General features: G+C 35.4%; 1 long non-coding RNA gene across 2 annotated transcripts; it reads left to right on the plus strand.

The window, feature by feature from the left end:
- The first annotated feature begins 5,553 nt into the window (after positions 1-5,553).
- Positions 5,554-8,502, plus strand: LOC149045704 (uncharacterized). 2 transcript variants are annotated; one of them, XR_016186911.1, is made up of 4 exons: positions 5,554-5,653; positions 6,394-6,439; positions 7,529-7,592; positions 8,392-8,502. It is a non-coding gene; the product is annotated as an uncharacterized LOC149045704 (long non-coding RNA). The 2 variants fall into 2 exon arrangements; XR_016186912.1 differs by lacking the exon at positions 5,554-5,653 and having other exon boundaries at positions 6,387-6,439.
- The last annotated feature ends 5,637 nt before the right edge of the window (positions 8,503-14,139 follow it).

Below are 14,139 nucleotides of genomic sequence, written 5' to 3' on the forward strand. Positions count from 1 at the left end.
TTTTGTACCGTGTGGAACATTGAAAACATGGTTATTCTAAATATTATATAATTCAGTTGTGCCGTGTATAATTGATCATCGCCTATGATCATCATCTCTATTATTCGACTCGGTTGTTAAACAATTATTTTAAAGCTGATGGTTTTTAGTACCATACAAGTACTGATTCTAATTCTGAACACGGGGTGACTTCGACGGACATAAGATTATTGTTGTGTTAATACCATTATCTCAGTATATTTAGAGTACTTTAGTTTAGAGTACTTTGATTCTGTATATTTTATCTCTGATAAAGTGCTTGTTAAATAAGCTTTGCTTTTATAGTTCTAGATCTAAGTGTTCGTTATAGCTGAACTATATTCGCACATTTACCTGTTTCCCTCTTGACAAAAAAAGGAAAAACTGCTGAAATATTTTTTCTTAAAATAGTTCACTAAATAGGAAGAAAACAAGACAACATTGGAGGGACAAAAATCCGTGGGAGAGATCATGCAATTCTGAGGTAATCCACTTATTGTTATCAACGAACTGTTCTTGGCCGCTCGTTCTAAAGGAAACGGCTAACTACTAATAACTTAAAGACTATTATCATTTCCTCTTCTATCTCAAGAGAACGTTCTATCTATTTTCTCGGGGGGTTTCTCTCTAAGACACCTTGCATCGAAGGTAATTGCTCATTGAAACGCGTTGAACTTTTGATGTTTAACAATGCTCTATCAAATTTCATATCAAGAAGTCTCGGTTTTTGTCGAATTCAGTTTCTTTTACCGTGTCGTTTGCCCATTTCATGCTAGCAACCGGCAATATAAAATTTTCATTCTAAGTTCTAAGGGTAAAATGTCAAATTGTACAACATGTTTTCATGCGTTACCTGCGTATCTTAGTGATGAAATTGAAAGGGTCCAAAGACGCGCATTATCCATCATTTCACCAGAACTGTCATACCATGACTCTTTAGACAGGCACGGTTTAGCTTCGCTCTATGACAGACGCATGAAATTATGTACGGATCTGTTTTTGTCTATCTCAAATCCATCTCACAAATTATATAATTTGCTGCCAGATAGGCATTTTTCAGCTTACAATACTAGATACCGGCGCGTTTTTAACATGCCGCGCTTTCGCACTGACCGTTTTAAATTTTCATTTATCCTGGTTATGTGCGCGTGTGCTAACCTAGATTTTTAGCTTTTCCGCTGCTGTATATTAGCTACATTAGTTACATTAGTAATTTTATTTAGGTTTTAGCATTTTTGTAATAGGTAGTCTTATATAGTCTTATATAATCAATGAGTGCGAAAAGCACACAATTTAGCCTATGGCTGCAATGTATTTTATTTGTTAATAAACTATCAATCTATCTCCATCTATCTCAGTTCTATCCACAAACATTGCCCTATCGACATTGCTAATCCTCACAGTATGCAGGACGCGTATCATATGAACTTCGTAAGAGACTTCACTCACCATGGAGTCTCTGTGGCTCAGTCGTAGAGCATCGGAGAGCAGAATCCGAAAGTCTGAGGTTCGATTCCTCATGAGGACTCAGAAGTTTTCTTTGTCCCACGCTCGTCACAAGACCAAAAGCAAAACTTACTTCGCAAGAGACTTTGCTCACCATGGAGTCTCTGTGACTCAGTAGTAGAGCATCGGAGAGCAGAATCCGAAGGTCTGAGGTTCGATTCCTCATGGGGACTCAGAAGTTTTCTTTGTCCCACGCTCGTCACAAGACCAAAAGCAAAACTTACTTCGCAAGAGACTTCACTCACCATGGAGTCTCTGTGACTCAGTGGTAGAGCATCGGAGAGCGGAATCCGAAGGTCTGAGGTTCGATTCCCCATGAGGACTCAGAAGTTTTCTTTGTCCCACGCTCGTCACAAGACTAAAATCATCTTCATATCTTAACCGAGCTCAAAACTTACCATCTCTCTTATTTCTCCCTAACTGCTTGTTTATGAAATTGCAACTCTTCGTAAGTGCTTATATGAATGCATTATGAATTCACTCGAAAAATTGTTGTAAATACATTACACATAAATATGCATGCATAGGGAGCCCTCAACGAAACAAATCTACATATATATGTTATTCGCCCGTCGGGAGGTCCGTATTGGGAAAAACTGTGCCCTCCGCCTTGAGTACTCAAGAAAGAGGGCACAGTTTTTCCCAATACGGACCGACCCTAGGCTGGTGAATAACATTTTACATTTTACTACATAAATGATTCCTTATATACATTCACAAAGTGTTCTGGAACATACCAAAAGCTTACAAAAGAATTATTTTAGTAGTATTACGTAATAACTGCGTCACTTGATGTCAGCATGAATAAGCAGTCTGGGGATTTCTAGAAGCTTCTATTTGCAACAACAATTACTCATAACAATAGATTCTTGCTAACGAAGTGGAAAGTCGCTAAATATAAATATTCCTTTCGCGATGAAAAAAACCGAAAAAAGGAAGAAGGTGCCGTTAACTTTGCATAAAGATGCATTTCTGAATCCAAAAATCATTCTCTTTAAATGTTGACGACCACATCTCGAATCGAGCCAGTAAGAGGGCAAGAAAACTAGGAGCTTGCAACCATCTGGAGAATTCAATTGACTTATGAATAAACGGGATCCTATAATTAGAAATTTATTATCACTTGGTTCCGTAATGATACTCAATTCAACACGTTCGAAAATTCAGATCGAGAGTAATTGAGGCATCTTAGGTTTATTATGAAATTTTTTTTATAAGACTTCTAGGCATGAAACGTTCAAGGCGTTTCAAATGAGCAAACACCTTTGACGGTGAATAATTCTGAGGAGAAACTCTCCGTAAAAACATAGATAGTTATCAGATAGGTAAACACTATTCTGTTGGGATAGAAATGGCCAGAATGACAATAACAATTGCAGTAACGACGATGATGATGCATGTAAATAATAAAAATACTTATAACCATACTAATGAAATGATTAATGATAATCTATAGATGGGTAAATTTCGTATAGCTTTAATGTTTTCGAATACCGTTGCTGATCGGCAAATTAGCATCATGTTCTTCCTGTTGATCAAAGATTAGAATCATGACATTATCATTCTTTTGAGTCAGCCAATCATGTGAGAGATCCGGAGACAGAGTGCATTGTTTAGCAGCCTTTCCTTCTTCGAGAGACCCCGGGAGAAGGGGGAGAACGAAAAATGAAAAACAGACTTCGGTGAAGTTTCTTTCTTTAATTTGCATTACTTCATCGATGTCATTTGACTTGCGTTATTTTTTCCCTAAAGTTATCTTTAACATTATTCCATATGTTCGAGCCTTTCTATTAATCCATTGTTTCTTAAACTGAGTGTTTTATATCTTTGCCAGATGTTCCTTAAACCATAAAAAAATCGACATGCGTCACTCGGTGGACGTTTAGATTAAATTTATTGCCAAGAGATATTGTTTTTCTTATCTTTTCATTATTATTATTCCTTTTAAAAATTGTTCTCAGGGGAAGTGGGATTGGTTAGCCTTTCATTCCCAGTGGTGATCACTATGAATCTTCTTCCTATGATATCCATACATTATTCAGCAGACAGGTAATGAGAATATTCAAACTTATCAGGTAGAGGTTGTTATCTTGTTCTAACATCAAATTCTTGTATCCAATTAAAAAGGAAAAGTGTAGCACATAGAGGGGAGAATTGACAATCAGATGTTGAAAGTTAAAGGTTTAACCTCCCCCCAGCCCACCCCTGTTTGCCTATTATCTTTCCTGAGAGTAAGCCAGCCAACATATTACATCTGCACGCTCACGCGATTCTCTTCTTGAAAAAAAAAAATAGAAACGAAGGAAGCATTTTTGTCTTTAAACACAGTACATCAAAAGAAAACAGAAACAACGAAAAATAAAGGGAAAATTAAATAAAAAAAATTTTGAAATTCTGTGGTGCCCCTTTTTGTCCCCAAGAGATGGAAACAAACAGTGCCTTAGTATGCATATTTGTAGGAGACTATATATGTTGGACATTGTTCTTCTCGGCGCCTGTCGGTGAAGTGAACGTTTCATCTATTTTGGTTTAATTGCATTGTGGGCATTAAAATTTCATTTTTTTGTTGACCGCTTGATCGCAAATAAAAAACGAACAGAAACGTTATAGAAAAAGCAAGACGAATCAATATACACTTGAAAAACAAAACGAGACCAAACTAAAACGACAAACAACAACAAAAAACAAACGAAGAAAGACAAAGAGAAAGGAAATTAGAAACTGTTGGAAATGGGAAAATTGCTTGACAGCTGACGGTTGAAACAGTCTAATGACGCCACTAAACTTTATTTGTCACCAAATGGCTTCAAGCTTCAAGGATCTCTCACTTGATTGGCCGATTCAAAACAGTGATGATATTATGATTCTAATCTTTGATCAACAAGAAGAATATTATGCTAATTTGCCGATCAGCAACGGTATTCCAAACATTAAAGCTACATGAGAATTTACCCATCTATAGATTACCATTAATCATTTTGTTAGTATGGTTATTAGTATTTTTATTATTTACATGTCTCATCATCGTCATTATTGCAATTGTTATTGTTATTCTCGCCTTTTCTATCCCAACAGAGCAGTGTTTACCTATCTGATAACTATCTATCTTTTACGGGGGGTTTCTCCTTAGAATTATTCAGCGTCAAAGGTGTTTGCTCATTTAAAACGCCTTGAACGTTTTATTCTTAATAGTGTTGTAAAAAAATTTCATAAGAACCATAAGATGCCTCAGTTACTCTCGATCTGAATTTTCTAGCGTGTTGGATTGACTATCATTACGGAACCAAGTGATAATAAAATTATATTTATAGAAACCCGTTTATTCAGAAGTTAATTGCATTCTCCAGATGGTTGCAAGCTTATAATTTTCTTGCCCTCTTACTTGCTCGATTCGAGGTGAGGTCATCAACATTTAAAGAGAATGATTATTGGATTTTGAAATACATCTTTATGCAAAGTTAACGTCACCGTCTTCCTTTACTTGGTTTTTGCTATCACGGAAGGAATATTTATATTCAGCGACTTTCGACTTTGATCGGCAGGAATCTATTCATTCTCAGAGAGACACCTTAGAGAAAGGTAATTTTTTCTAGGCTATTTTTGTACCGTGTAGAACATTAAAAACATAGTAATTCTAAATATTATGTAATTCAGTTGTTACCTGCTGATGATGTGCTGTGTATAATTAATCATCGCCGATGATCATCATCTCTATTATTTCGACTCGGTTGTTAAATAATTATTTTTAATCTGATGGTTTTTAGTACCGTACAAGTACTGATTCTAATCCTGATCGGGGCGACTTCGACGGACATAAGAGTGTTGTTGTGTTCATACCAGTATCTCGGTATATTTAGCATTTTGGCCAATTTTTTTTGAGTACTTTGCTTTTTTTGAGTACTTTGCTATCTCTGATAAAGTGCTTGTTAAATAAGCGTTGCTTTTATAGTTCTAGATCTAAGTGGTCGTTATAGCTGAATTATATTCGCACACTTACCTGTTTTCCTCTTGACAAAAAAAGAAAAAACTGCTGAAATATTTTGTCTTAAAATAGTACTTTAAATAGGAAGAAAACAAGACAACATTGGAGGGGAAAAAAAATCCGTGGGAGAGATCATGCAATTCTGAGGTAATTCACTTATTGTTATCAACGGACGGGAAACGCACTGTGCGCTAGAATATATATAAAAAAAGATTTTTTGGACATTTTTCTTCATAACAGCTATCGGTTAAATTAGCTATTATATTTTGGTTAATTTACATTATTTGTTCTTGGCCTCTCGTTCTAAAGAAAACGGCTTACTATTAATAACTTCAAGAAAATAGAAGATAAAATGATGGTGATAATAGATAATAATTATTCGGCATTAAAGAAAACGTAATAATATTATGACTGTTTTTTTTTTTTTTAACTATTACAAGTATCTTTTTCATTATTATCCTATATACTATTATCATTTTCTTTTCTATCCCGAGAGAAAGTTCTTTTTCCCGCGAGTAACTATCTATTTTCTCGGAGGGTTTCCCTATAAAGCACCTTGCATTGACGGTAATTGCTCATTTGAAACGCGTTGAACTTTTGATACTGGACAGTGCTCTAGCAAATTTCATATAAAGAAGTCTCGGTTTTTGTCGAATTCAGTTTTTTTTACCGTGTTGGAACCAGTATCTGTAAGGAGCAGATTGGTGATACACTTCTCGTTAAGCTTGCCTATTCAGAAGTCACTTCAAGTGGCTTCAGGAATGCTGTGACGAACAAGTAACGTAGATAATCAAAATGTATTTATGAATAATTCAATTTCTATTGTTTAGTTTTCTTAGTTTGATACAAACTCCAATTTCTTAATTGATTTTGTTTTACTTTTTCAGATTGTACAAGTGTTTTGCCTCAGATCACTGCCAAGGTGCAAGAAAGGTAAAGTGTTCCTTTTTTGGCTCCCTACAAGTAGAAATGCCATAATATTATTATACAGGTATAAGTGACCACAAATTTCAATACATCAAAAAAAATGCAATAAATAAATAAATAAATAAATAAAAAGAACAGTCATATTTTTATCATAAGACAGAAATATTCAACACGATAACTCTCATGGACGTTTTCATAATTACTTTGCCCATGTCATGCGAGCAGCCGGCGCTTTTACAGTACCATCTTTTTTTTCTACAACTCAATGCCACTCAAAGCACAGGTAGAGCTATGAATAACAAAGGCCCATACGGGAAGGACATACGCGTATTTATGCGAGTATGTCGCTTGATACGTGCGCATGGTACTTCTATACAATGTCCCCTTATCTTTGAGCTGCACTGTGTATATCAGAACATTTCATTGTTGCTAATGTCAACATAAAATCTTCTTTTCAAGTTCTAATGGTGAAATATCAAATTGCACAACAAGTTTTCAAACGCAATTTCGATCGTTTCCCAATAGCTTCTGACCATAGTAGCATCATTATCATCATTATCATCATTATAATTACTAATTTGGCATTTTTTTTTTGGTATTTATTTTTTCCTCCATTTCAACAGATTAGAGTCTAATGAATAATTACAAGTAAGATAAGAGGATGGAGAAGGGCATAATATAGCAAGCTAATTAGATGCCCTTTACCTTAAATTCCTTTTTTTTACACAGTAAAAAGAAGCGATACAATAATATAAGATATAAGATACAAATATAAGATACAAATGTAATTACTACAACAACAACAACAAGTCTATTTCTCACAAAAATGGAATTACAATGAAATAAGAAAAATGATTATAATGAACAGGCAAAATAAACATAATTCTATCATTTTAGAGCCTGGAGGCTGGAGGAACCGTTAGGTTTTCGAACTAGCCCTCTATGAATTATTATTAGTAATAGTAATTATTATTTACCATTTATTATTACTTACCTTTGAATTATTGGTTAAAAGTCAATTGATCACTGTGCTATATTAGTAGCTACATGCATTCGATTTTGATTATTTTTTACCTTTTTATTGTTTCCACGAAGATTGTCATGAATCCCCAGGTTGTTCTACTGCTCATGCTGGTAGCCGTCCCCTGCACATCTGCGAGTATGTTGTCACTGCCATTTTGCAATGTTTAACTTCGAGCCAAGCGAGTGATTCCTTGTGAAACCTCATTACCAAAAGAAGTTTAGCATGATAGACACATTACAAATTCCAACCCTATTCTAAAGAGGCTTTTCTGTATCTGAAGGAGACCTTGGAGGACTTAACCCGTTACTCCAAATTTTGACAGAACTGATTCACTAAGTACTTGTAACAGCCAGTCTAAACCATTCAACATCTTATGCTGACGTTAAATTTAAAAAAATAATGAGAAAAGATTTAAATCTCAGGTAAGAAGCACGCCGCGATTGAGGCGTATCTTACTGATATTTGCGACATTTCATCAAAAACTCACGATCTTGAAACGTTTCCATGAAAATCTCATCGAACAATAAATGTTTATTTTTAATGATGGTGACAATAACAATGATGGTTAAAGTAAATCTCATCACATACTGGCGAATCAGTGAACTTCTGAATTGCGTATGATACTTTTTTTGTATTTTTGTTTTTAAGTAAACTTTCAGAAGCTATGAGTCGACGAAAAGGTTATTAAATACAGAATTCGATAACATCATAACGATAGCCTGAAAAAAATGTAAAGTGGAAGTTGACGGTTATCAAACTTTGTATTTGATGAAAAGTCAGTGCAAAATGTCAATCACAAAAGATCAATCACTAAAAGTAAGCTGCTCTAGTCGTTGAGTAGCCCTTAATATTCATTATATATTTTTGGTGAAAAATGTACAAGAAGTGTCAACGTTTTGTCTCGGTTCATGTGTTTCTTTTAATCATCTGCTAGTAACTTGTCGAGGCGATCAGTTTGCTTGTGCAAATCAACAAAACTGTGTCTACGCGTCTCAACGCTGCGATGGGATCATTAACTGTAGTGATGGATCAGACGAACAATGCAGTAAGTCCTGTAGTTGATAGGTAACTTCTACATCTGTACATCTTCTTATTCTTTATATGGGCTTAGCGAAAAAATGCTATTCTCAAAAAGTAATATTAAATTGGAAGGCTAACTCTCTTTTCAAAAATATAGAAAATAAGCTATATTTTCCAAGAACTGCTGTGACGTAAATCATATGCAGAGGTAGTTTTACAAAACTGAACTGGCTATTGGTTGAATGCCGTCACATTGGGCCATCTTTAGATTAAGAACTTTAACGGAATGAAAACGGTTCTTGTGATGGCCAAAGTCACTTTAAAATCAAATGAAATAAACTGGGCCTAGTTGAATGAGATAGCGGAGATTTCATATGCGAGATAACTCCTTTTGTATCTTGCAGTTGGACAAAGTCAAATGAATTAATTGGGAGACCGGAAATGATGATTTGTACTTTGCAACGTAAAATGCTCCATATGATAAATTTTTAAAGCAACCATTATTACGCATGCATGCAGTGAATGAACACTTCAGGATTTCTCGAGTATATTGAGTTCCCCAAGCGTTTGCATATTAATTTGAAAAAAAGCTTTTCTAGAAATATAGTCATGCACCCATCGGCATTGCCTTAATTGACTGTATGAATTGACCGCGAAAAGGCGAAAACGCGAACGATCGCAACACAGGGGATGTTAAATTGCTAATGTAGAGCTTACCAATAAATTTTTTTTTTACATGTAAATTTTGCCGCCAGTGCGCCAGAACCAAAATTTCATAGAGCTTAACGGTATCGTAATGATACTAATAGACCAATTGAGTAACTTTTCCTTTTCTTTCATGTCTTACCTGCGCCAATTAGCTGGCCGTAAGTATCATAAATCTGAATCTATCTTTGTGGCGTTTCCTTGTAATATTGCTCGGGTAACCGCATAGAAGGAATGGCATATTTTGTACACGTTGCTTGTATTTATTTGATTTACATGCAACTATCAATAGAAAATCTAAGATTGAGGATCTTTGAAGTATTAAAAAATGATTTCAAGAGGGGGATTGAAACGACAAAAACGGAACAAAAACCAAAGTTAGCTGGTCACCTCCTGCTTGATAAGGAGGCTGTATGAGATATGGAGTAAAGAAACTAATCAAACATGTTCATCGATTTCCATATATATTTACAAAGCCTTTCTGTCAAGACAGCTGAAATTCACGAATATTCATGTGATCGAAAAAAGGATAAAGTCGAATCCTCGTCTCTTCCTTTTTTCAAAATTAGTCTAAAAGTCAAAAGAAGGAAAAATGACACAGAGAGACCAAGGGTCAGCGGCAATTTTCTCCTTTCTGTAGACGACAGGGATTCAAATTTAGAAAGGGAATCTGTGTTAACATGAGCTTGCGAGTTGCTTATTGGTCTGCCTATCGGTTCAAACATATTTAGCAGGGGAGAATTTTGAGGCAAAGGCATAACTTCTGAGATGAAAATTACTGTCCTATAGTTTTTGACTTCAGAGCTAAGAAGTATGTCTAAATTGTTAGGATTATTTTTTAGGTTTTGTTTGTTCTTTTCCTTTTCCTTAATACACAGGTTCAATATTTTGTCTATGAATTTAAGTTGTTTTTATTATCATACAGCAAAGTGTGCAAACTACATGTTCACTTGTGCTAATGGAAAGTGTCTTGATAAATGGAGACGTTGCCTTTACGGAGATGACTGTGGTGATGGTTCAGATGAACAGCAGTGTCGTAAGTTTGTTATCACTGTCACCGTTGTCCAAATAGTGCAGTCGCCTTTCCTATGGGCTGATGGCTAACTATTCAAGTTGTGCTGTAGTAATCAGGTCGACATACAAACAAATATTGGGAGCTGTCTCTCCGCCTTCTCTCTTTTTCAATGAATCGAATAATTCATAACTATAACTATAATATGGACCGAGTAGGCTTCGACAATTCAGTATGTTTTTCTTCAGTTTCCATTTCATTTTTATTGTTTATTTAGTCGTTTGTTGTTGCAATTTTTTTCTTTCAACTGCAAATGCAATAAAGAAATCTTGGTTACTACATAATTTGAGATTGTTTTCTTTTCTCTCCATGTACGAAACATTTTCATGGAAATATTAGCTCAAAGTAAGTAATCTTTTGGATATTTTATTAATTTCTTAACTTTGAAGTGCAAAACAATGTGGTCGCTTATTTAATCACTTACTTATTCTATGCCATTTATACTTTTCTGTAATTATTTCAGTGCAATGGTAATCACACTTTTGTCAAAGAGAAGTGTAGCAGCTACCTGTTTGAAGCATTCGCGCTTGCGGGCGAGAAATTTTTTAGAAAGTTTTCTTTTTTTAAATTGAAACTTACTGTTGACAGTCACTAGTATACAAAACATTTACTAAAAATAATTCAATGTGTTTTTATGTTTTCCCAGTAAGTTTTTAAATGAGGATAGTTTGACGTCTTTCACGTTTCCATTATGATGGCGAGGCCCCCTGTTTTTGTATAAAGTGGATTTGTTTTATTTGCCCTGGCGAGCAGGATAACAATATGCTCACAGGTCACCAAGTTTTTGCAACACGACTTACAATAGCTCTTCCTTTTCAGAAGGAGAATGAAATATAAAACAGTGCGCACCTTTGCTGTCAGGGCGTTGATATTGATCTTTCGGGAATTTTTAAAAAGCACAAGGAAGGATTAACTCAGCTGCATCATTCACTATGATAATGAAAACTGCATGTCCAAAAGAAAAGCATTTAAATATTTTGATTAAATTTCTGGTACTGTATAGGAAATATCTCTTTACTCTTCCCACTTTTCTATGCTTTGTTAACACGGGGATGTGATGGCCGATGATTTTCTTTTCTTTCCTTTCTCTATGTTTTTCATGGACTGCACTTCGGAAACATCAGGAAGTAAGTGCTACTTCAATTTCTTAATGTAGATTTTACTCCTAACCTGTCACGTGACCAAAAAGCTGCAAACCACTCCCATTCTGTAACCTTTCTACCAGCTGAAAACTAATAATAACAAAAGAAAAGATCAGGGGTGTTGTACTTCGTTCAGAAGTCGAGATTTGCGTTTCGGCCTGTAAAATAACCCATGTTTCAAGGTCACACACTGAATCGTAAACCTTAATGAATAATTTTACCTTAGCCTCTCTTCAGGACTCACTTAATTTTGCTTTTGCATTGTTTTGAACAACAAATGATTGTTAAAATTAGAAAAATAGCTTTATCTTGTGGCATCATATTTAACTTTGAATGCAAGTTAGCGTGGATTTGAGTCCATTCAATGTTGAGGATTTGGTTTTTTTTTCATTCTTATTCTCTGCAAAGGAGATATCAAAGCGTCACCATCTTAGACTTAACGAAACTTGCTTTCGGTAAAGGTCTTGAAGAAAGACTTCTCCATACTTCTGTTCCACCGAAAGAAAATCAAAATCGTTTAAAAACAAAATACTTCCTTTTTAACTCGTGAATTGCGCGCATGCGCAAGAGCGAGTTACAGATACGATGTGGGGAATGGAATTCGCTCGCTCGCTCGCTCGCTCGATTGGTCGATTCCTGTAAACTTTTTTTAGATTTTAGGCTTTTGAGTGCATTTTATAGTTTTTGGCGAGCAATAAACAGACGAAATGGCGACCTTTTTTGCTAAGAATAGTGGTGGGGTGAAAAAGAAGCCAATGATAATCTTTAAAGGGTTTTTTTTTTCGTTTTAGTTTCAACAAGCGGCGCCAGCGACTGGCAGGCATGCAAGGATTCACACTGAAAGAACAGAACAACCTTCGTTTTTCATAAAATTGTAATTTACAATCCTTGAACTTGAAAACAATCCGAAGATTCATTGAAAATATCACTTACTGCGAAGCGCTCGGAGTTTACAGATGTTCAAAAGCTTTTTCTGTTATAGCGTGAGATTGAGGACAAAATTGATCATTACGTTTCGTCGCGGGTGTTTTTCCTGTGTGAAGCAACAAAAGATGCCGGCGACTGACGAAATAACAAGTTAACACGAAAATCAGATAACACCTAAACAAACAATTTTAGCTACCGATTTCAGTGAATGTTTAAAGAAAAATTTTCTTTTAAGTTTTTAGGACAATTTGAAGATTCAACATACATACAACGTACTAAAATGCGAAAGTTACACACCACGAAATTGATAACTACGCCTGAAATGAAATTCTATCTTGTTATTGATTATACGTTGCCTAGCACGTGACTTAAATCTACCCAGGCGGAGATCCAAAATGACGGTGGCAGGCTTGGCTTAATTATATCACTCAAAACTCGTTCCCGTTTGTCTCATTTGATAAAGAGGGAATCGTTAATGTTTTTATTAAGACAGTATTGCCTTGATTTTCTAATATTTACAACGAAAGACAGTAAATTTCACTTTTCACCCACATTTACTTCCAACCTTTTCTTTTGAACCAGAAACAAAAATGATAGACGTTTAAAACACATGACATCATCCACCTTGTCAAATGTAATAGCATAATCATTTCAATTGTAATCCCTTCTTATCCCAACGTTACTTTGTTTCTTTGCTACATTAGCGAACTCTGAACTACTGCTCGTACTCTAGATATGACAATCAACCACAAAATTCCCTAAACCAGATAACATTAAACATAATCTAAAAAATCATGGGTCAATTCACGAGTTTGCTCACAGAGCACTTTGATTCTTTTTTCAATTGCACCACATTGCATAAAAAAACGTTTCAATACTAAACGACTTCGCTTTTCTTTCAGTTATTGATTAATGGGCCGATCAATTTTAAGCTTTAACATTCCCCGTTGGAGAACGGTCGTTCGTGCCCAGGGTTAGGGAATGTGAGCCTCGCCTGGTTGGGGTGGGAATTTGAACCGGAAGTGTCGAATACAAGTGTTTTAACTTGTAATGTGGAGGTGTTTTAATATAAAGAGTTCACTTTTGGGTACGAATGGCTCCGGAGAAAAGGTCTACCAGGTCTAGCTTATAGGGCTTGGCAATGTATAGAGCATCAGGATCGCTCATTTTGCCTTTTCAAAAAAAATTTACCATCAAGTACAGCACTTGGGTAGAGTATTGAAACACAATTTTGGCCCCGGGGGCTGAAATTTGAACGGATCCACGGGTTCCCCCTGGGCGATGTTGAAGCTTCGAATTAATTCATTGCATAATTCATTTATTGGCCTACTCATTTTTCATCTAATCTCCCTAACTTAATTGTCATTCTGTGCTTTCTCTACTCATATGCGGCCTTTGTGAAATACACCAGCGTGTAAGTGATTTTTGATTAGATTACTGAAGTTAATAATTTAGTTATAACATCTGCTTCTGCTCCACTTCCCATAACATTCCTAAATACTGCAAACGTGCGTGAGTAGCAAAACACAGGATGAGGGGATGAGGACGAGAATTTGATGTTCTTATACCAGTCGTTGTAATAGCAAATTAAATGACATATCTCGAAAACAGTTAATGAAGAATAACCGAGGCCAGCTTTCAGTCCCATATGATGATTGATGGGAAGTGTGTTAGTATTGCCTACTTTAACTGTAAATGTTAGTTGAACTGAACAATGTTTTATAATACTTGAATTCTGCTTATCCCTATCGTTTTCTTTGCTCTCGATATCGCCTTCGGTGGATCAAATACATGTAAATACATCAGGCGGTAGGTA

This window comes from Pocillopora damicornis, chromosome 5 (genome assembly GCF_964200805.1).
Source record: "Pocillopora damicornis chromosome 5, jaPocDami1.2, whole genome shotgun sequence".
In the NCBI taxonomy this organism is placed as follows: domain Eukaryota; kingdom Metazoa; phylum Cnidaria; class Anthozoa; order Scleractinia; family Pocilloporidae; genus Pocillopora; species Pocillopora damicornis.